General features: G+C 43.6%; 1 protein-coding gene across 3 annotated transcripts in view; it reads right to left on the bottom strand.

Moving 5' to 3' along the window:
- Zbtb40 (zinc finger and BTB domain containing 40) overlaps window positions 1-23,077 on the bottom strand; it is a 68,010-nt gene extending 44,933 nt beyond the window's left edge. For 2 of the 3 annotated variants that reach the window (XM_042688613.1, XM_042688615.1), the window contains exon 1: window positions 22,944-23,077. The gene's annotated coding sequence lies outside the window, so the exon portion shown is untranslated. Of the gene's footprint in view, window positions 1-14,661; window positions 14,719-22,943 lie in introns of those variants that run through there. The other variant, XM_042688614.1, reaches the window with a different exon arrangement.
- Window positions 23,078-23,293: the final 216 nt, after the last annotated feature.

The following is a 23,293-nucleotide window of genomic DNA, read 5'->3' as shown; positions in this document are numbered from 1 at the left end:
TACTTAGAAGAAACTTAATTGGTAGAACCAAGTGTTGTATAATGACCCAAAACACAAATGGGAATTCAATACAAAGTAAAAAACTAGGCCAGCGTTCTAAAAGAAGCAAAAAGAATATTTATTTATTTAAATTTGTATTGGTCCAAAAATAACGTGGAAGTTTGGAGGTTAAATTACAAAGAAACAACATAAGAGAAAGACTAGAAAAAGCAAGTGGTTAACTAGGCTATGGTCTGTAGGTAACATGGAGGCCCTTTAAATGAACAGGGAAAAAGTAACTCTAAAGATTTACAGTACCAATATATGTTGTGAAACTGAAAAAAGAAGATGCTCTGAAATCCACAATTGTTAGCAAGCTCTTCAGCACACACTCAAGCCAAGGCCTTTGCTGCCACTATTAGAGGGCAAGGGACTTTTTACTGTTGCCTCAGGGAATTTAACTATTTCCCCATTTACTACACTATTTTCTCAGAAGTCTTCAGCCAGAAATATGAACATGTTAACCAATAACTATCTATGGGTCAATTGCCCATCACCTCTGCACACTGCTAAGAGCTGTGTAGTAGCTGAGTGGAACATAAAACAAGATCCTTGTCCTCCAGGAGCTGGTAAGAAAGTTGGCCCAATACTGTTGTGACTGGAAATAGACCCAATCCACGAGTCAAAAAAAGAAAGAAAGAAAGAAAGAAAGAGAGAGAGGGGGGATGGAAGGAAGGAAGGAAGGAAGGAAGGAAGGAAGGAAGGAAGGAAGGAAGGAAGGAAGGAAGGTGAGAAATGGGGAAAAATGGATCCTGGAGAAAAGCCAAGAGAGAGTAAAGGCTAGAGTTTGTAATTTCAAATTGGGCAGTATCAATAGGTGAAGGTAAAAAAGTGATATTCAAACAGAGGAAGAGGCACACTTGGCACTGCCCCTGACAGTGAAAGACACCCAGTATGTATTTGACATTGGTATGTAAGAACACTGGCTTGCCAGGAATAGGTCTCCAAAAATACCTACTGTTGATAAGTGTGGTGCACAAGGTCCAATACTTAGGAGAGCCTTACCAGTAACAAGTGGGACTAGTGATGGGAATCTGCATTGTTTTCATAATCCAATACTGCCTTCATGGCTCACTGACATCCCCCCCCCACCACCACACACACACACCTCCGCCACACACACACCTGGGCCAAAAAAACCTCCCTCTACCTCACCCCTGACCCTTTCTGAAAGTGCACATTGCCCCTGATGAGACCATGTGCAGCAGTTAACATATATCACAATCTAACAGCTTTCTCATTTTACTATACCTAGACCCTGGGCCCCCTTCTTTCTGTGTTCCTTGTATCTTCGACTCTGTTCGATGCTACTTGGCACCCCTCTTCAGTGATGTTTAAAAATGATCTGTTGGGGTCTCTGTCTTCTTTTTTGCCTTTCATCTGCTTGATCATTCTTTACAATTAGCACTGGAAGAAGGAGGGAAAGACACCAGGCATCCTCTACACAGTGTCTACCAGTAACAGAGCAAAGCTGCACTTATCTATGCCTGGATTCTATATTTCTATCTCCAAGACAGCAAAGCGTTCTAAGTCTTTCTTGGTCAAATCTTCAATTCTCATTCCCCTAACAATTCTGCCTCTCTTTTGGGTACATCAACCCCTCATGGTTTGAGGCACATCTCTTTTGGTCTGGCTTGATGAGACCTTGCCTGCTTAAAGCCTTCTTTTATTGTTGCTGGGGATAATCCTCATCTCCTGAATAAAATCTTGACCTCTATCTTGATGCCTAGGCTCTGCAGGAGCCAGAGAGCTGGAAGGGCCCTTGGAGAGCCCTTTTCATTCCTTTCAGGGAGTAAGAGTTCATTGCTTCATCTATCACGTATTCCGGTCGCCTGACCAAATGACCTCAGACCAATGTCCTTCTTTGTGAGGGAGAAAACTGAGGTCCTAAGAGGCACTGTGATCCTAGTCTGTCTTAACCCATGGCTATTTAGTACCTCACAAACAAGCAGGGCCAGGTGAAGTAACAGGCACTATCAACATAATTAGAGCAAAGATCACACAATCTGAGACAAGAAATAGGGGATATGCTACATATAAAAAGATGGTTTAAACTTTCAACTGTCTAAGGAATCAGCTAAGTTAAAAAAGAACCCATAGCAATTATTTCTGAGAATGAAAGGAGGATTGGTGAGGTTAGAAAAGGGTGACTACAGCTTTCAGCAGGCCCAAATCTCTCTCAAGTTCAAAAGCAGCTGTCATTTGGTATCTTTTCTTACAGAGTCTGATAGGCAGCAATATACTGTATAAGGAATGAAGATTTTTGTGCTTGACATGCATAGGTCTTAGTCCTTGGCATTGGTCCCTTTCACATTATGTACTGTCATCATTATTTCTAATATGACCTTCACTAGCCCATGACCAATGTTAGTCTATTTTGGTTCCAATCCCAAAATTTGAAACACCTGAATAGCCAGTGTGTTTCCCTTCAGGGCATATATTCTGGTCAATGGGAAATCCACATAGCCAGAATAGCTCTCTGAAGAGTTCCAGTATGGAAGAGTCTAAAGGTGCTACCAGGGAAAGATGATGCTGAGATAACAAAATCTTGTTAATGACTGTGGTCTACAGCTCACAATACCATTTAGCCTTGTTTTACAGATGAGGACTAGGCACAGAGGTGTTAAATGGCTTGGTAAGGGCCACAGAGCTAATAAAGGGCTGTGCTGAAATTCAAGTCTCAATCTCTAGGCTGTGGGCTATTTATTGTTTTATAAGGACTCAATGGATGCTAAGACTTAGCCATTGACCACTTTTTTGGGGGGTGCTGGTCCTGGGGAACACACTGTCCCTGAGCTTCTTTTGCTCAAGTCTAACCCTCTACCACTTGAGCCACAGCTCCACTTCTTCTAACTTTATTTTTTTAGCCATTTACTGGTGATAAGAGTTTCAGTGGACTTTCCTGCCCAAGCAGGCTTCGAACCATGATGCTCAAATCTCAGCCTTCTGAATAGCTAGGATTATAGGTGTGAGCCTCCTGCACCCAGCCAGTGATTGGGTTTTTGAGACACATTCTCACTATGTGGCCAAGAGTGGGCTTAAATGTATCCTCCTGCCTCAGACTCTGAGTGTAGGATTATAGGTGTGTGTCATTGTATCAGGTGACCATATTTTTCTTAACTGGAAAGAAATTCATACCTTATATCAGAGTTAGCCATAATGATACCCTGCTCTTTCTTTTCATATGCTACCAAATTATACTAGGTATTATTTATCAAATAACCTGCAATAGCTAATGATGACAAAGTACAATACTGTGAGAAAAGCATCTTTTCTGTCAAAGTAATCAGCTTCCTGTTAATCTTCAGAGCACTGTTTTTCTAAAAAATTCCTGCTTAGGCAAGGTGGCTTGGCCCTTGTTAATAACATTTTAGTCACATTATTTTTCCTGCTGCACTTTATTTATTTATTTATTTTTATTGTAAAGATACTATACAGAGGGTTACAGTTACATGAGTGAGGTAATGAGTACACTTCCTCTTGAACATTGTTACCCCCTCCATTGTTTTCCCCCTACCATCCCCTCCCTCCCTCCCTTCCCCGAGGTTCTTTTTTTTTTTTGATTGTGATTAAGTGATTACATAATTTCAAAGTCACAAGTTCATTCTAACTTCCCTGGAGCAAATTGTCTACCACAGTCTGTAATATATAACAGTGTTCACATGTTATTTTTGTGATCAGCAGCATGGGGATATTTAGTAGTGGTTCAACCAGATGAGCAGGAGTTCTTTGTTTCTTAAGTCCTGTTAGTTTTGTCGTATCACCTAACATTTTGGATTTAGCATCCACTTATCAGGGAGACCATGTACCGTTTGTCTCTTCGTTCTTGGCTTACCTCGCTCAACATGATTCCTTCTAGCTCTTCCTGCTGCACTTTAATAAGCCACATCCTTTTCACAAAATGTGAACCTGAGCTCAGCCCCAACAGAGGGGCATGGCCTGAGGGGTGAGGGATTAAAAAGAGAGCAGCCTGACTGCTCTGTGTGCTTGTTTGCCAGATTTTGGCTGATGGTGCACCTTTCTGCAGAAATAAACTTTGCCTTGCCCAGTTCCTTCAAGTTGATGCCCTTATTCTTACTAGACACCCCAACATCCTGAGCTATTTCTAACATTACTATGTTTCTAAGCAATTTTTACTTGCTTTACTAACAACTACACAAAACAGCTTTAAACCCAATTTATAAGTAAGACCCAGGTAGTGGAGAGATTACATCACAAGCTCAAATACACATCGCACATCAGTAGATGAGCTGAAGTATTCATCTGGTCTGTCTGACCCTAAAGCTCATGCCCTTCTCTCCACTAGAACAGCTTCTCAAACTTTCATGTGCATAAGGATCATGTGAAGATCTTCTGGAAGACAATCCTGATCCAGAAGTGCTGGAGTGGGCTGAGATTCTGCGCTTCTAAGAAGTTCTAGCGACACAGATGCTGCTGAGTAGTTGTCAAGCCTCATTTCCTACTTTTTCCCACATGTAATTATTATCAAATATGTTTTAATCAATCTTCATCTCTGAAAAGTCATAAGTTAGCTGCATAACACTCCCTTTTGTACCTGTTCTTGGCTCATCAAAAAAAAAAAAAAAAGCCAACAACAAAAAAGCTACACACTGGTCAAAGAACAAACTCCACAGTGGCTCTGGGAATAAATCTAAAAACTTCTGATAATTGCCCTTTGGCAAATAGTTCCATAGCCTCCTGGTACCCATCCAAATGCTTTCAAGAATGCATTCTAAGAGTAACTTGGTCTTCTGAGGTTGTAGGCTTCCCTGGCAGCTGCCAAAGTAACTAGACCCGACAGGCCCTGTCCCAGCTCCAGCTGCTCCTGACCTAGAATGAAGCAACCACAGGGACCTGGTTAAGCCTCTCAAAGGCCTAAGATGGCACAGAGGATCAGTGATTGTATGCGGAACAGCATACAGTGAAGAGATCTTGGCTCTTGCCACTACAGATGACCTACTGTGACATTTTCACTCTAGACAATATGCCATCTGTTTTCCCACACAGAAATCAAACAACTTTTTTTTTTTTTTGGGTCCAGTCCTGGGGCCTGAACTCTGGGCCTGGGCGCTGTCCCTCAGCCCTTCAGCTCAAGGCTAGCGCTCTACCACTTGAGCCACAGCGCCACTTCCGGCTTTTTTCTTTTTGCTTATGTGGTGCTGAGGAGTCGAACCCAGGGCCTCAGGCATGCAAGGCAAGCGCTCTACCACTGAGCCACCTTCCCAGCCCCTCAAACAACTTTTCTTGGATAGCATCCTACCCATATCCTCTGAAAGCTAAACGGCATTCAAGGCCAGAATTTTCTTTTGTAATGTCAGGTAGAAAATTAAAGCTCAATATCACATGTTGCCTTGACATCTGGAAAACTTGGGAAGATCTCAAAGGACCTGACTACAAGCCCCTTCCTGCTCTGTACCTGGTCCCCTACGGGAACCATCTTCCAATCATAGGGATCAAGTGCAGCTCCTTACTCCTGAGTAGTGCGTTTCAGGCTCCCTGCCAGGACCAAAATATTCAGACAAGTTATCACATCCTCTGGCGGAAGCCTGGAGCATCTCATCTTCCTGATACACAAAAGCTGCTGCTTACAGCCCCTTGTTGCTCTCTCCTAAATGAAACCTCCCATGGCCCTGACTGCTGTTGTACCCTCTTCCAGAGTGTGTGAACAGGTGTCTAGTGAACTGTTAGTCAGCTTTCATGTGTTCAGCCAACTCCATAATCGTAGGGCAGGAATCCTTCCCTCATCGGAGGGTGATAGGGAAGATCAAGGCATCTTTTTTGTGGGCCACTCATCCTTCTTTTACATCTTGCCTTTGGCAAGGTCATCAGCTGCTCTATCATAATGATAATGTCTGGTACTGTGCTGAGCTCTTTCCATACACTTCCTTACTGAATTCCCTTAACACCCCTATCACATAGAGACTACATTATCCCTGTCTTACAGAAGGGGAATATATTGTTCAGCAAAGTTAGGCAGTTTGCTAAAGACTACACAGCCTATAAGTTTGAACAGGTCAAATGCAGATGTGCCTGGCTCCCTGCTCTTCATTCCTAACTTAGTCTCTAGTTGACAATACTTCTGAGCTCATTGCCATCATTCCCTAGTCCCTTTCACAGAAGCCAAGTACTGCTGACTAGCTTGATGGGAATTACCTGCATTTGAGGCACCTTGTTTCTACTAAAAGCTAGATAGAGATGTGTGTCTGAAAAAGTGTTGTTGGCAGAGGGCCAGGTCTACCAAGAGACCTCTGCAGATGACTTGAACTTAATTTACCAAAAGATCTAGTTTAGTTGGTGACCTAGCAGATACAGAAGCTCTATTCTCTTAGTTCCACAGCTAATTTGACTTTGGATAATTCTATCTAAACTGAAACCAAATACAAATCAGTCAGTCAGTTCACTAATTTGCAACATATAATATTTATTCTTGGCAGCAATCTGTGAAAAACTTCAAGTAGCAAAGTCAAATATCATCAGAAAGTCTTTCAGCATCATTGAAGAGAAGAAAAGGAGTCTGCTACAGGTAGCCAACATTCAGTGGAAGCCTGCCTGATACATCTGCCTCTGCCATGAAAGCAAATGCCTGAGGGTCAATGTATATAGCCTACTGATACTGTCTTGTTTCTTCCATCAAAGAATTCCTGGACTCCTCTATGGCTCTGGGCTCTCCCGTAACATAGGTGCACTGAAAAATTCTGCTTTTTCTGTTTCTTTGTTGTTGCTTTGTTTCTGTGCTGGTACTAGGGCTTGTATTCAAGACTTTATACTCTCAGTTTTTCACTTAAAGCTGGTGCTCTACCACTTGAGTCGTACCTCTACTTTCAGGTTTTTGCTGGTTAATTGGACATAAGAGTCTCTCAAACTTGTTTACCCTACCTTTTGAACCTTGATCCTCAGATTTCAGCTTCCTGAGTTGCTAGGCTTATACTTGTGAGCCAATGACAACAGCTAAAGGAGATTTTTCTTCTCTCTCAGTACTGGGGGTTTGAATTCATGATTGCTTGAATACTTCAGCCATGCTCTCTGACTGAAATCCTCTACCTCTGTCTCAGTCTCATAGGTGAGTAAACCACGTCAGGCTCTTCTGTTTGGTTTTTGAGATGACCTTTGACAGGTATTTAGCAACACTGACCATGTGCTAAGTTCTCTCAAAGCATCCTGTTACTGCCTCTACCACTTAGGCTTTTCTTAAGCTCTGACATCTACATAGCAGATCTTCCTTAACCCAAGAAGCTCCCATTTCACTTCATAAAATCCACCTCTCTTCTGGCTTCCTTCTAAGCCACCTACCATGGATGCTACCAGTGCAGTGGACTGGCTGCAGCATATTCAACGCTTGCTCCCTTTCTCTCTGCTCCTACTGTTTTCCACTGCTTTCTCTCCATGCCTCACTCACTCACTCACTGCTCTGGCTCCCTGATAGCCAGCCACTTGTCACCACACTAAAACACAGAAGAAAATATCATTTATCAATACAACATATATGAAATTAGTTCCTATCAGAAAGATATAAAAGCCTGGCACTGGTGATTCACACCTGTAATCCTAGCTACTCAGGAGGCTGAGATCTGAGGGTCATGGTTCAAAGCCAGCCTGGGCAGGAAAGTATGTGAGACTCTTATCTCCAATTAACCACCTGAAAAAAACAGAAGTGGCACTGTGGCTCAAGTGGTAGAGCACTAGTCTTGAGCTGAAGAGCTGAGGGACAGCACCCAGGCCCAGAGTTCAAACACCATGACCGACAGAAGAAAAAAAAAAGAAAGAAAGAAAAGAAAAGCTGGTTGAGGCCTTGAGTTCAAATCCTAGTAAACTAAAACAACTAACAATACAAACAAAAAGAGGATAATAAAAATCAAAGAACTATGCAACTAAATTTATCATTAGAAACTACATAATTCACCCTACTATTTTACAAATGAAGAAATTATGTGAACTACCCAAGTCATGTGTCTAAACAATGACAAGACAGAACCAGAATTCCCAGTTCCTGGACCTCCAGTCAATATTGGAGCCAAACTCCTAACTGCACTGCAGAGGCCCTCAGTGGAAAGGACTTTCCTATACCTCCCGGGTGGAATACTAGGCATGCTGCAGAGCACATTTACTATTCTCCTACTTGAAGGTGGATTCAAATATCAGTTTTGTGTGTGTGTCAGTCATGGGGCTTGAACTCAGGATCTGGGCACTGTCTGAGCTTTTTTACTCATACCAGTCACTTCTGGTTTTCTGATGGTTAGTTAAAGATAAGGTCTGGCCTCTGATGTAACTGTAACCTCTCCATATAGCATCTTTACAAGAAAATAAAATTTTAAAAGAGTCTCATGGACTTTCCTGCCCAGGCTGGCTTTCAATGGTGATTCTCAGGTCTCAGCCTCCTGAGTAGCTAGGATTACAGGTGTGAGCCACCAGTGCCCAGCTTCAAATATCAACTATTGATAGCTCTTTTGCTAAGAAAAAAAATTCAAACTATAAAAATGCCCCAAAGGTCTCAGGGAACATGTGATTTCAAATTCCCTAATCCATTGTCATTAGAACTGAAAAGTTTTGTGGATCAAGAACAAAAAATTTGGGGCTGGGAAGGTGGCTCAGTGGTAGAGCGCTTGCCTTGTATGCATGAGGCCCTGGGTTCGATTCCTCAGCACCATATAAGCAAAAAGAAAAAAAGCTGGAAGTGGTGCTGTGGCTCAAGTGGTAGAGCACTAGCCTTGAGCTGAGGGACAGTGCCCAGGCCTAGAGTTCAGGCCCCACAACCGGACCAAAAAAAAAAAAAAAAAAGAACAAAAAATTTAAGTAACAATTTACAACATTTAAAAGGACTAGGTATATTGGCTCAAGAGACAGAGCATTGCCTAAAGAGTTCCAGACCCTGAGGTCAATCCCCAGTACCATAAACAGTAAAAAGAGACTTGAACTGCTTTAAGGCTAGGAGTGTGTCTAAAGTGGTATAGTATACGTCTAACAAGTGAGGTTTTCAGTTCAAACTCCAGTACTCCCCAGAAATGATTATACAACAAGAGTTTTGGGTTTTTTTGAATACAGACAGAGAAAAAATGAAGGGAATCACAGAAGAAATAGAAGTCAATAAACTGATAAGAGTTGGATTTGCTGGGTGCCAGTGGCTCATGCCTGTTGTCTTCACTAATCAGGAGGCTGAGATCTGAGAATCAAAGTTCAAAGCCAGCCCGGGCAGGAAGTCCACAAATCTCTTATCTCCAATTACCACCAAAAAACCAAAAGTGGAGCTGTGGCTCAAGTAGTAGAGCACAAACCTTGAGAAAAAAGCTCAGGGACAGTGCTCAGGCCCCAAGTACAAGTCCCAGTACTGGCACACACACAGACAGTTGGCCTTATGAGTAAAGAAAAATAAAACAATAACTTGTAGGTACTTGATGTTGATGATGATGATGATGATGATGGTGTGTGTGTGTGTGTGTGTGTGTGTGTGTGTGTGTGTACTGGTACTGGTACTGGTACTGGGGCTGGTACTGGGGCTTAAACTCAGGGCCTCTCACTCTTGTTTTTGTCACTTGTGGCTGGCACTCTACCATTTGAGCCACATCTCCAATTCTGATTCTTGCTGGTTAACTGGAGATAAAGGGTCTCTCAGATTTGTCTACTCTGGCTGGCTCTGAACTGTGATTCTCAAATCTCAGTCTTCTGAATAGGTAGGATTATAGGCGTGAGCCACTGGCATCAGGCCCTTTGTGATTTTTTAAGAAGTGCTGTCAATATGAGATAGTAACCTATCTGAAGCTTAGTTTCCTCATCTAAAAATAGGGATAATTATGGTGCAGCTCTCATGAGGATGTTGGGAGAGTAAATGAGTTGACTCTGGCATGTAAGACAGGGACGACAAAGTGCTCAATAAATTAGTTGGCTGCTAGTCATTATCATCACCACCTCACAGATTCTCAAGGAGGCAGAGACATGTTAAAGACTTAAGACCACTGGGAAGGCTCATTTCCAAATTCCCAGAGTGGTAGCTGACAGTGGATTCTTGATGAGCTTGTAACAATCCCTCTAGTCATCTAATTTTCTAGATTGTCTCAATTCCTCATGAAAATCTTCTGAGACACCCTACAAAATACAAGGAGGCAAAAACACCAAGATAGTCAGCATAAGAAACTGCTTAGGTCCTCTTACCTTCTAATTCATAGAAAGAAGTGATTTTTCAAGGCTATTACAACAGAAGGAGGCTCTGTGAGACTCAGGTGTCTTTCTGGCCATGCTGCTCTGATCCAGTTCATCCAAAACTGCTCTTCATAGACCTGACTGCAAAATCCCTGGGTAACATGCTGGTCTAATGAGTGACGAGGGATTGTGACTGCATTATACTTAATGCCAACTCTTCATCCTGCAGTCAAGAGTCTCAACAAGCAATCACCACTTCAATGCTTTCAAATCCAGCCTCTTAGGTGTACAAAAGACCCTTGGCTTTGTCAGTGGTAAAGTGATAGATGCCTTCTGCTCAGGTGTGGATGTGTGGATGCTCAGGTGTGCTCAAATGTGGATGATTTCAGTGTTTTCATAACTTGATTAACAATACATTTTTTTTAGTAGAGAATAAATCTGGGCCACATATTAACACAGTACAGAATTCCAAATTCACAAATTCCCATCTAATATAAAACTGAATGGACCCTGGCTACTACAGGGTACCCCATCAGGCACTGTGGTATCGAAGGCTGTGGGCTCAGCAGTAAAGGTTTGTGGCATAGGCAGCCCAGGGTGTGAATCCCTGTTCACCTCTATTACTGACTTATGACTTGAAGCAAGCTGCTTAACTTAATGGGTGTCGGTATCTTCATATGTAAAACAGGGATAATAATAGTGCTTATCTCAAGAGGTAGTTGTAAGCATTAATAGGATACCTTATATAAATGAATCAATGTACATAAAGAACAGTTCTGTAATAAACCACCACAAATCGTTTAAATAGGGATACAGGTGGACCCATTGCAACAATGAGATGTACAAGTCGTTATGTCAAAAAATGAACTTTACAACTTTGGTGTGGGGGGTGGAGGGGTTGCGGGGAGGATGGGAAGGGATGGGAAGGGGAAACAAAGGAGGAGGCCGCAATGCTTGATAAGAAATGTGCTCATTATCTTGCCCATGTAATTGTAACCCTTCTGTACAGTGTTTTCACAATAAAAAAAAAGTAAACATAACAGAATTGCCAAAGCTGAGAATGGTGGCACGTGTTTGTAATCCTAGTATATTTGGGAGGCTGAGGTAGCAAGATTATGTCTATGTAAGCCTGGGCTGCAGAGCAAACATGAGGCCAGCCTGAACTACACAACAAGTCCCTGTCTCAAAGAATAGAAAACCATCAGGTGCCAGTGACTCACGCCTGTAATCCTAGCTATTCAGGAAGCCAAGATTTGGAGGATCATGGTTTGAGGCCAACCTGGGCAGAAAAGTTTGCTAGACTACATCTCCAAAAGTCCAGCAAAAGGGAGGACTGGAGCCATGGTTCATGTGGTAGAGCAACAACCTACCAAGTGCAAGGCAGTAAGTTCAAACCCCACTATCCAAAATATATATTTTTTTTTTGGGGGGGGGGGTCTGGTTGTGGGGGCTGAACTCTGGGCCTGGGTGCTGTCCCTTAGCTCTTCAGCTCAAGGCTAGCGTTCTACCACTTGAGGCACAGCACCACTTCTGGCTTTTTTCTTTTGGCTTATGTGGTGCTGAGGAATCGAACCCAGGGCCTCAGGCATGCAAGGCAAGAGCTCTACCACTGAGCCATGTTCCCAGCCCCTATCCAAAATATTTTTAAGATAATAAAATACAAGAGTACCTCCAAAATACTCGTTTTTATCACTTTGCTTCATCATTTTTAAGTTATATATGTATTGTCTGCATATATCAAATGTTAATTAATTGGCTTTAAAAACAAACACATGCTAGACTGCTAGTTTTAAGCAGCTGGTATGGAATGGAAGTCAGGTAGGAATGAAGAAAAGGAGGAATGAGGCTATAATCCTGAGATTACTATAATCTGTAGATTACTTAAAATCCTATTTACACTGAAAATTAGGAGATGAGACCCAACTTCTAAAATAACCTAGTCCAATTTCCACATTTCATAGGTAAGAAGAAGTGCTTTTAGAGCTTCTAGTTCACTAATGACAGAAAACAGAATTTTGTTTCCCAAATCTTAGATGAGGATTTCTGTTAGGATTGGTTTACTATCCCTGTGGATACCAGAATCTGAGTGCTCAGATATGTGTATATGTATATATAGATGTACTTACGACTGTGGTGGTTGAATCCAGGACTGAATGTGTGTGCTGAGCCACTGAGCTATAGCCTCAATCCTAAATCTTGTTTTTTTCATTCATAATAAACAGTTGTCCCTCAGATTGAATCTGGTGCCTTCATGGATACCAAAATCTGTGGATGCTCAAGTCTCATATAAAATAGTTTAGAATTTGTATGTAACTTATGAATATCTTTCCACATACTTTAGATCATCTCTAGATTACTTAAAATTCCTAAATATGCTGCAAATGCTGTGTTATACTGAATTGTTTAGGGAATGATAAGGAAAAAAAAAATCTCTACATGTCAAATACAGATGTAAGCTTTCCCCCAAATATTTTCAAATTCAAAGCTGGCTGAATCCAGAAATGAGAAAGCTAAGTGGAAGCAGTATGGAAGTCAATTTGGAAAGGAAAAGATGACAATCTGGGAGGTTACAGTATAAATCTAAAAGGAGTAACATTTATCAAGCATTTATTAAAGCTTATGCATGGTGTCAAGCTCTTTACATGAATGACCTTACATAATTTTTGCAAAACCAGTGAGACAGTTACTATTATTAGCCTTACTTCCCACCAAGAAAGTGGAGGCCTAGAGAGATGAAATGACTTGTCCAAATCACAAAGTCGGTGAGTGGCAGAATCAATAAAAGAACTCACGCTGTCTGACTCGGGAGCAGGAACTTTTACCACTGTAACACTGCCCAAGCTTGAGAACTTAGAATGCAGTGAAGGTCTTAATCATTGAATCTTTACTAAAATTATGTATACCTTCCTCTGATCAGAGGCACTGCAAAGATATGCAGTAAATAAAGTGGTTTTTAAATAAAAGAGGGTGGGGGAGCTCAGTAGCATGCATGAAGCCCTGGGCTCAAACCTCAGCACTACAACAACAAAAAAAGAGGCTGAGACTGAGAGAGAATTATATCAAACTGCAATGGTCTGGATCTTAAATGCCCCCAAAGGCCCATGTGTCGAAGGCGTGTTCCTCAAAATGAAACTATTTGGGAGGTAGAGCTAATGAGAGGTCTTGTGGTCTCTGGGAGTGTGCCCCTGAGGAGGACAGTGGGTCCCTAGTTTCTCCTTTTTTTGCTTCCCCACCATGGTACATGGTTTTGCTCCTCAGGCTCCTGACTACTGATATACTGTCACAGGCCCAAAAGCAAGGGAACAGCCTACCATGGACTGAAACCTCTGAAACTGTGAACCAAAATAACCCTTTTCTCTTTGTAGGCTGATTTAGCTCAGGTACTTATGACTCTAATAGAAAGCTGACCAACACCAGCAACTAGCCACACATTCCTCTAGCCCCCACTTCTACCCCTTCCTTGTCCAAGCCATGCAGCTGGTAACAGTTTAGTTGAGAGATTTGAGCTGGTCTCCTAGCCTTGCTTGTGCACCCAGCATGTTTACACCGAGCTCAGGTGCTTCCTGCAGCCCAGCACTACCCAGGGAAGACAGTTTATTCTGCACACACTGCTCTCAGGGAGCTCTGGCACAACTGGAAGAGATGGCTCTTCCTTTCCTTGCACTTTTGTAGTGAAGCACCAGAAACACCCAGAAGAGGGCGGACTCCATCCTCTGCTGTGTGTCCTGCTGCTACCCAGATTACTCCACCTGGAACCACTGTGTACATTTCAGAACTCCACTCTCCTCCTATAAGCTTCTTTCTTTGTCTTTGAAGAAGGAAGGCAAAGCTTTCATCTCTAGTTTTCCCTGGCCCATCACCAGGGAGTATAACAAGAGAGTTATCTTAAGGAGCTAATAAAAAAAATGCAAAAGAGGGGAGTTCTTTACTGCCTTTACTCTGGGAAAGAGCCTGTGGGATTCCATTGTTATTTGCTCAAAATGTTCAGAGGAAGACATGAAAAATTTCATCTTCAACATTTTCCTCCCCTTCCCCCCCCAAAAAAAGAACTCTAGGGGCCAATTATTCCACTGTCTTGGACTTTGACCTTGAAAACTCTCCCTCTGGTTTTTAACCTGACTGGAACTGAGGGCAGCTAACAGCAGAGAGCCCACTGAATGAGCAGCTGTGTCTAGGATGATCTAATTTAATGGCCACCAGGCCTTCACAGCAACCTTAGGAAGTCATAATGTCATGCCAAACCTACAAGCTAAATGGGCAATAAGTTCTACTGCCACTTAGTTTAAACATTTTCTATTAGTTCCCGCTATGATCGCCACATCATGCAAAGAGCTAGGCACTGAAAAGGGGGGCAGTCCTTTGAAAAATAAGTTAATATCAAAGAACAGATAAAAACAGGGAGTAAGCAGAGCCAGAAGAGAAGTGGTGAAACAGGAAGGAGGACTGCCTGCAAACAAGGCAGGGGTACTAGGTAGATGCCAGCGATACTACCTGGATGAGGAGAGGGCTTGCCATCGTCTCCCTTGCTTCTGCATGTAGCAGGCCAACAGGAGCTTATCACAGGGACTACTACCCAGGGTGTTCTGAGGTGGACTTTAGCAATGTCACTTTGAATACTTAACTTTCAAATGGTGTTTTTCCAAATGTGAGTTAATGTGTACAGAAGCTCACCATGCTATTTGCAACTTAATATGTTTAAATTTTTTCTGGGCCTGGAGCTGTCAGTCAGTTGTAGAGGCCCTGGGTTCCATCATTAGCACTGCAAAAGTAATAATAATTATTACTATTTTGTTTCTGTCTGAGTCCAGGACTCAGACATGTTATCTGACTCTTTATGCTCATTGGCACCTGGGCCATGTCTCTAACCTCACTAGTATATTCTTTTTTGGTGGTGGGGCTTGAACTCTGGGCTTGGGCGCTGTTCTTGCACTCTTCAGCTCAAGGCGAGCACTCTACCACTTGAACCACAGCGCCACTGCTGGTTTTCTAGTGGTTTATTGGATATAAGAGTCTCATGCCTGGGCTGGCTTTGAACCAGATTCTCAGATCTCAGCCTCCTGCCTGAGTAGCTAAGATTATAGGCATAAGCCACCGGCACCCAGCTTAGCATTATTTTTTAAACAGAGGCAATAATATTTACTGCTTGGTTGCTACGAGGATTATGACATAATTATGTACTAGTACAGTGCCTGGCACTGTCAATTTTATTATCAACATTACCATGTTCTGGGATGGGGTGTAAGAGCAAACTACTCTGAACCAAAGTTAATGACTGTAGACTGAGGAATATCTAAACACAAAGCCACTGGCAACTCTGTGATACCTACCACCCACCAACAAGTACCAGACAGAAGAAAAATGGCAAGTCTACTCCTGCCAAAGTTCCCAGCACGACCTTCTGGAACTCACAGGACAGAGAGCCAAAGGAGTTAAGATGATGCTATGGTCAGGCCAGGGGGCTGACAAACAGGCAAAACTAGTGGGTTCAGTCAGAAGTAGGATCTTATACTGCTCATTTTCTTATATTGGTTATTTGGTTATTGGTCACGTGGTTATTTGGCACCTCCAGAACTATTACACTTCTAATTGTTTCTAAACTCCATCTTTCTTGGACTCCATCCTTAAGTATCTCATATTGCTTTGTTCTGTCCAGGTATGAATTGACCTTCTCAGAGATTCTAGTTTAGTTCTGACACAATTGGTCTCTAACAGAAGCTCTTTCCTTTCACGTAGGCAGAGCCATTTTCCTGGGAAAATGCAAGGGTGACATGCTATAGTTCTTCCTTGAATCTATTCCTTTCTCTTCTTCCTTCCCCTTTAACTTTAAAGAGGAACGGACTCCATTTGCCAAGAAGCTGATACCTATAAGCAAAATACTAACTTATTTCTACCAGAAGAATATGTAATTGAGGGGCTGGGAAGGTAGCTCAGTGGTAGAGTGCTTGCCTTGCATGCATGAGGCCCTGGGTTCGATTCCTCAGCACCACATAAGCAAAAAGAAAAAAAGCTGGAAGTGGCGCTGTGGCTCAAGTGGTAGAGCGCTAGCCTTGAGCTGAAGAGCTGAGAGACAGCGCCCAGGCCCAGAGTTCAGGCCCCATGACCGGACTCCCCTCCCCCCCAAAAAAGAATATGTAATTGAGATTTTTGCCATTCCACAATCTTTACTTGCCTTTTTTCTTTAAATTAGGGGCTAGGAATGTAGTTCAATAGCACAGCACATGATTAGTATATATAGACCCTTAATTTGATCACTAACACCAATGATAAATTAACCAAAAAATTTTCAAGAAGAAATGAACATGGCATCTGCTGAGACATGTCTACATCTTACTTGTCTCACATCATGACATAGACATTGATTTCTATAAACAAATCATTGGATAGATTTCTATATTATACAAACATTCTATTAGGCTTGACCAGAAAGGAAACAAAGGTTCTTCAAAGGTACTACAAAAGGTACTTAAAAACTCTGAAGTCAAGGTTACAGAACAGTGGAAAATAGTTGGTTTCATGACCTCAGTTTGGTGGTGCTACATATCCCACCCTTCTGTGGGGCCAAGGATCCCTCTGAGAAACAATTAAAGAGATGTGCTCTGTTCCCAACATGTCAGTTACACAAATCTGCAGGCATCTTCAAAAGATCATGGGTCCCCTGAAACTCAACAATTTACACCAGATTAATAATCCCTGATTTAGGCTGGGAAGTGGCTCAGTGGTAGAGCGCTTGCCTTGCATGCCTGAGGCCCTGGGTTCGATTCCTCAGCACCACATAAGCAAAAAGAAAAAAGCCAGGAGTGGCACTGTGGCTCAAGTGGTAGAGCGCTAGCCTTGAGCTGAAGAGCTGAGGGACAGCGCCCAAGCCCAGAGTTCAGGCCCCACAACCAGACCCAACAACAACAACAACAACAAAAATCCCTGATTTACATGGATCGGCTATACCATGATTACTTTATGTAAGGATCATGATTTTCAGGATGTGAAGTTAAGTAACAAGAGGGAAAAGAAGGCAGGCCAACTTCCTTCCCTTGCCCAATGAGGGCTGTCAGAATCTCACAGCTGCATACACTCTGCAAATGAAATACTGTACCTTCTGCATGACTTAAAGAAAGTGACAATCTCATCTCTGAATTTAAATGCCCTTAATATTAATTCTCCCTCCAGTGTGGTTAGTAGCTTGCTTCTCTGCATTATCAAGATGATGGCTTTAGAAGGCAGAGTATTGGATATCCAGAAAACCATATGCCCCCAATCCAATTTCCCTGTGAAAATCAAAGCACTCACTCAATGGAAGAGTTGAAAGAGGCTGAGGGGTCATTGCCTTCCCCCAGGGTGCCAGAACAGGCAGCACTCCAGAAGGGTAATATAAATACTCAGTATGAGGCAACAGGGCACACCAATTTGTTTTTCAATCTATTTTATTTCAGTTCAAAGCATCATTGCAGACAGATAGTCCAAGAAAACAAACCACACTTTGGTTACACTCAGTCTTCCTCAATCTCCAAAAGCAGTTGAGTATTGCCAAACTGTGGCTTGTTTTCCTGGGCTGCTGTCTGCACTGATGCTTTGAACTGAAATAAAATAGATTGAAAAACAAATTGGTATGCCCTGGCTCTTCCTGCAGTTTCATATTATCCTTCAAAGCTACTGTTGCCACCTACTCTTTACTGGAACCCAACAGACTCAAATCACAGAGTAAAACTGCAATCCTCAGATGTGGAGGGCCCACCCAAACCTAAAATAGCAATTTAATTCAGGGCTTGTTGTTTAACATTGCATTAACATGCCACTCTTTGTCCAGTTCACTGCTCCATTTGCTGAACTGGATTATATCTTCTGATGATATGTGCAAGGCAGTTAGTGGATATAGTTTAAAGCAAAACTTGACACTGCTGTCTTACTTGTATAGGTCCCTTGATTTATTACTGCCTCTAATGACTTATGTTCATCAGCCCAAACATCATCCTATGTTTACCTGTTCAAAAAGAAAAAGCCTGCTACTTCTTCCAAAGCACTCAATATTCTGTGTTAAAAGTATGCAACATTATTTTGAAAATACTGACAGGAAATACCTTATCTGCAAACATCAAATTTGGAAATTACCACCAACTAGAAGCCTGATCTTTTCTTAAACTGCCTTTAAAAATGCAGATTTTAGCAAGGCACCTGTGGCTTAAGCCTGTATTCCTAGCTACTCAGGAGTCTGAGAGGATAGAGATTCAAAGCCAGCCCAGGCAGAAAAGTCTGTGAGACATTTATCTCCAATTAACCACCAGAAAATTGAAAATGGTGCTGTGCTCAAAGTGGTAGAGGGCTCACCTTGAGCTAAAGAGCTCAGGGAGAGTGCCCAAACCCTAAATACAAGCCCCATAACTGGCAACAACGAAATAATAATAAAAATGCAGATTTTGTTGGATGCCAGTGGTTCACACCTATAATACTAGATATTCAGGAGGCTGAGATCTGAGGATTGCAGTTGGAAGCCAACCCCAGGCAGGAAAATCTGTGAGATTCTTATTTACAATTAATCAGCAAAAAGCTGGAAGTGGAGCTGTGGCTTAAGTGATAGAGCACTAGTCTTGAGCAAAACAGCTTAGGGACAGTGTGTAGGCCCTGAGTTCAAGTCCCAGAACTGGCAAGCACATGCAAGCTAGCGCGCGCGCGCGTGCGCGCGCACACGCACGCACACGCACACGCACGCACACACACACGCACACACACACAGATTTTTGGCCATGCACTGTAGCTCAAGCCTGTAATCCCAGCTACTTGATTAGTGGAGATCGAGAGGATCATGACTGAAGGCAAAAGGTTCACTGGATTCCATCTCAACCAACAGCTGGGCATGGTGACACACCCCTGTAATCCCAACCACATGGGAAGCATAAATAGGAAGACTGCAGTCCAGAACAGCCTGGGCATAAATACAAGATTCTTTAAAAAAAAAATAACTAAAGCAAAAAGAGCTAGAGGCTGTGGTTCAAGTGGCTGAGTACCTTCCCAGCAAGTGCAAAGCACTGAGTTCAAACACCAGTTTAAACAAAACAAAACAACCAACCAAAGAAAAGTATTTTGGGTTCAGTGGTAGAGCATGTGCTAGAGCCCTGGGTTTCATCTCTACTGCCCCTCCCCACAAAATGCAGGTACCTGTGATGGAGGCACACACACAGCTTCCAGCTTTCCATGCTCTATCTACACAGACAACTGTAAAATTTAGTTTAAAAAATTAAATCGCATTTGGAAAACTTGTTTCCTAAACACAAACAAGAAAAATCTGTTCCCTTCCCCCTCAAGTCTAAAAAATACTTGTGTCGGCCCTAAAATTGTCTGTAACACATTTTTGTTATTTAGTACCTTAGTTTGCATTGGGGGCCAAATTTTGGTTTCCTAAATGGAATTCAGCAGTATGTATAACAACATGCTCCCAGAACTACCCAGGCTGAGGAAGGAGGGCAGCCTGAATTCACCAGTGCAAGACCAGCAAGACCATCTCAAGCCTATCAATACCATTTTTTGTTATTTAAGGAGAAACACAATTCTTTAAGCAGGCGCTTAAAGAATATCCAAATGTACACAGAGAGCAGACAAGCCATCTTTAACTGGCCAAGAACATGCAAGTATACCAACAGAAATCCAGAGCCAGGCACTGGGCACAATACAATTTCTCATTCCTTTCATTCTCTGACATCCCAAGTTCTTGCACCCCTTATAGTCTCCAAGGCCCCTGGAGAGTTCTTCCCCTTGGCTTCTTTCCCTTTTCCCTTCCTGGACTAGTTCTGTTATGTATCAATTTCCACAGTAAACCTTCCAACCACTCAGGTTAAGTCTATCTAAGCACTGTTTTGTTCCCCTTAGAGCAGCTGCCACAATTTTAAGTCCCTGTTATTTTTGCACTGCCTAGACACTAAGTTTTAGTGTCTACCCCAGTGCCCCCTGACTGCCCTAGTAATCACAGGGCCTCTATAATGGTGCTTGGTATACAGTGAACCCTCAAATATTTGCTCAAGGGACCTGGATTTGTTTAATATCTTCCTGGAAACATGAGGTTTAGAACATTGGCTAGCAGCTGAGGACACAAAAAGTTAGGTGTGTTCCCTGTCCTTGAGGATCCCCCAAGGTAGCAGGAAAGACAACAAACAAAATAACACAGCATGGTATGATCCGTTTAGCTTCAGCTCCCTTAGGCATAAACTGTGTAATCTTCTTCTTTTTGGTGTTACTGGAGTTTGAACTCTTAGGCTCCAGCTTGCTAGGCAGAGCCAAGCCCCTAGCCCTTTTTGCTTTCATCATTTTTCACATAAAGTGTCCATTTTAACCAAGATTCTTTCATTTACACTTCCCATGTAACTGGGAAGGTAGATATGCACCACCATAAATCCAGCTTTTTTACTGAGATGAGGGTCTGTCTGGACTAACTTGGAACTGAGATCCGCAGCTAAGATAATAGGTATGAGCCACCATACCCAGATATAAGCTATGAATGCTTAGACATCTCTCCTCCATCTATGAGCCAGTTTCCTTATTTATAAAACAGTAATGGTGATAAACACTATGTGTTAAAACTGAAAATTGTTTAAACCAAATTGTATATCATCTTGCTGTGAGGATTAAGTGATAGTACACACAGGGTATTTAGTACAAATACCTGGCACAAAGGAATTACTCAAATATTAACGACTATTTTTAGTCACGATGCTATGACAGCTGTGTGTTTCAAATGATCTTTGTGAGCCAAGTGTGGCTGAACATCTCTGTAATCCCAGCACTGGGAAGGCTGAAGCAGGAGTATCTTGAGTTCAAGGCTAGCCTGGGCTACATAGATCCTGTCTCAAAAAGAGAAAGAAAGAGCTGGGTACTGGTGGCTCATGCCTGTAATCCTAGCTACTCAGCAGGCTGAGATCCGAGGAGTTCAAAGCCAGCCTGGGCAGGAAAGTCCATGAGACTCATCTCCAATAAACCACTAGAAAACCGGAATTGGCCCTGTGGCTTAAGTGGCAGAGCATTCACCTTGAGCTGAAGAGGTCAGGGACAGTGCCCAACCCAAGCTCCACGACCCACCAAAAAAAAAAAAGAGCGAGAGAGAAGAAAGGAGGAAGGAAAGAGGGGGGAGGAAGGGAAGGAAGGAAGAGAAAGAGAGGGGGAGAGAGGGAAAGAGAGAGAAAGAGGGGGAGAGAGGGAGGGAGGAAGGGAAGGAGGGGAGGGGGGGAGAAATTATCAGGTGCCCTGGTAATAACACACTCTCTAAAGAATTTAAATTCCACAGCCAGTTATGGTCTCTCAAACCTGTAATCCTAGCTACTTGGGTGGTGGAGACTGGGGGCCTGAAATTCAAGACAAAAAATTGCTTTCAAGATTCCATCACAACCAATGGGGCTAGGCATGTAGGGCTTCCCAGAAATCCAGGAAAGCAAAGTTGGAGGATCATAGCCCTCCCTGGTCTGGACATAAGAACCCATTCAAAAAGTGGCCATATGTGTGGATTAAGTGATAAAGACTAATGAGAAGTTCTGAGTTCAATCCCCAGTAAAAAAAAAAAAAAAAAAAGAATTTAAAATTCATAAAAGTACTGAGATCATATTTGCCATCGACACTACTCTATTTCCAGGGATTTGAATCATCCCTGGTACATAGTAGGTGTTCACAAAACAATGATTAGGAACATTTATGTAAGAATGGGTGTTCCAAACCATTTGTTAAATAAATGATAAAAACAAAAGCTAGGTGTGGGAAATGGAGGTGTGGTTCAAGTGGCAGAGCAGCAGCCCTGAAGAGCAGGGAAAAGACAAGGGAGAGCAGGAAGCCCTGAGTTCAAGTTCTAGTACTGGGGAGAGGGGTGAATAAGGGAGAAAAGCAAAATGTGGTGGAAACTACTCCCATTTCATAAAGGTGTCTACTAAGGGTTGAGGACCAAATTTGCTGACTGAAGTACAGAAAAGTTTCACTCTGACATTGGTCACATTTTCAGGAGGCATACCCTGGATTTGGACACAATTCCAAGGAAGAATAATAGTTCCAGGTGGAGAAAACTTGAAAGAATATAAAGGGCACAATTTGCCAGGCTACTTCGAGTACCAGTGAAGACCAGAAGGTCAAGTGGCCCTCTGCCGTGAGAAGGGACCTGGTGGAAGGCCCACGCTGACCCCTGCGACTCCTGTCTAGGTCAGGGGTCAGCAAGCTTCTTCTGTAAGGGCCAGACGGAAATGTTTGGAGCTTTGGCGATCCTGGCCTTCGAAGGCACGGGGAACAGCCACGCCAACTACTCAACTCCGCCCCGGAGCAGCAAAGCGGCCAGACCACACATCAACAGAGAACATGGCGACGTCTCCCCGACACTTCACTGGGGGGCGGGGGGGAGGCACCCAGGTTTCATTTCAGATTATTTACCTCCCCTTCCGACTATCTGGAAACACAAAAGCCTCCCGTCTGAGGTCCTGGGAAACAAGAGCCAAAAGGGGGGAAGGGGGAGCGGCGCCTCCGGGCCGCGGGCGGGCGCCGCGGGGGTGCGGACCCGGAGGCGCGGCGGCGCCCCGCGACCCGAGGCCGCGGTCCGGCCCCGGGCGGGTCCCCGCGGGGCCTGAGCCCGCGTGTGGGCCGCCCCGCCCCGCAGGGCCGCGTCCTGTGACGGGCTGCGGGCGGCCGGGGCGGAAGCGCGCCCCGCGGAGCCCGCCACGCGGAAGGGTCCCCGGGTGCCCCTCAGCCAGCCCCTCGGGCCTCGGCTGCAAAGGAAAAAAAAGGGTCTCCACGCTGAGTCCCAGCCTCGTTTCTATGGTTACCTGCTCAGCACCGATTCAAACTGCGGTTCTTTATTGACAGCGCCGTGGAGGACACGAACACTCCTGCCCGAAGGGAACAATAAAGCTTTCACCATTCAACAGCGCCGGAGACGCCCGAAGGCGGCCATCTTGAGGCCGGCACCGAAGACCGTAGAAGCCGAGAGGGGCGGCCCGGAAGTCCGCGCACCGCGGTCACGTGGTTGGGGGTGGTCTCGCGAGAGGGCAGGGCCTGCGTCACTCTCTCACTCTCCACCCATAGTAAGACTGGGAGGGAGGATTTAGGTGGCTAGCCTGTTCTCGACCTCTGACCTCGGCCCCGCCCTGGCGCGGGGGGTTGGGGGGGGAGCTCT

Source organism: Dipodomys spectabilis, unplaced genomic scaffold, assembly GCF_019054845.1.
Source record: "Dipodomys spectabilis isolate Male_0828 unplaced genomic scaffold, ASM1905484v1 ptg000118l, whole genome shotgun sequence".
In the NCBI taxonomy this organism is placed as follows: Eukaryota; Metazoa; Chordata; class Mammalia; order Rodentia; family Heteromyidae; genus Dipodomys; species Dipodomys spectabilis.
Note: the sequence above shows the minus strand (reverse complement) of the source record. Positions and strands in the feature narration are given on the sequence as shown.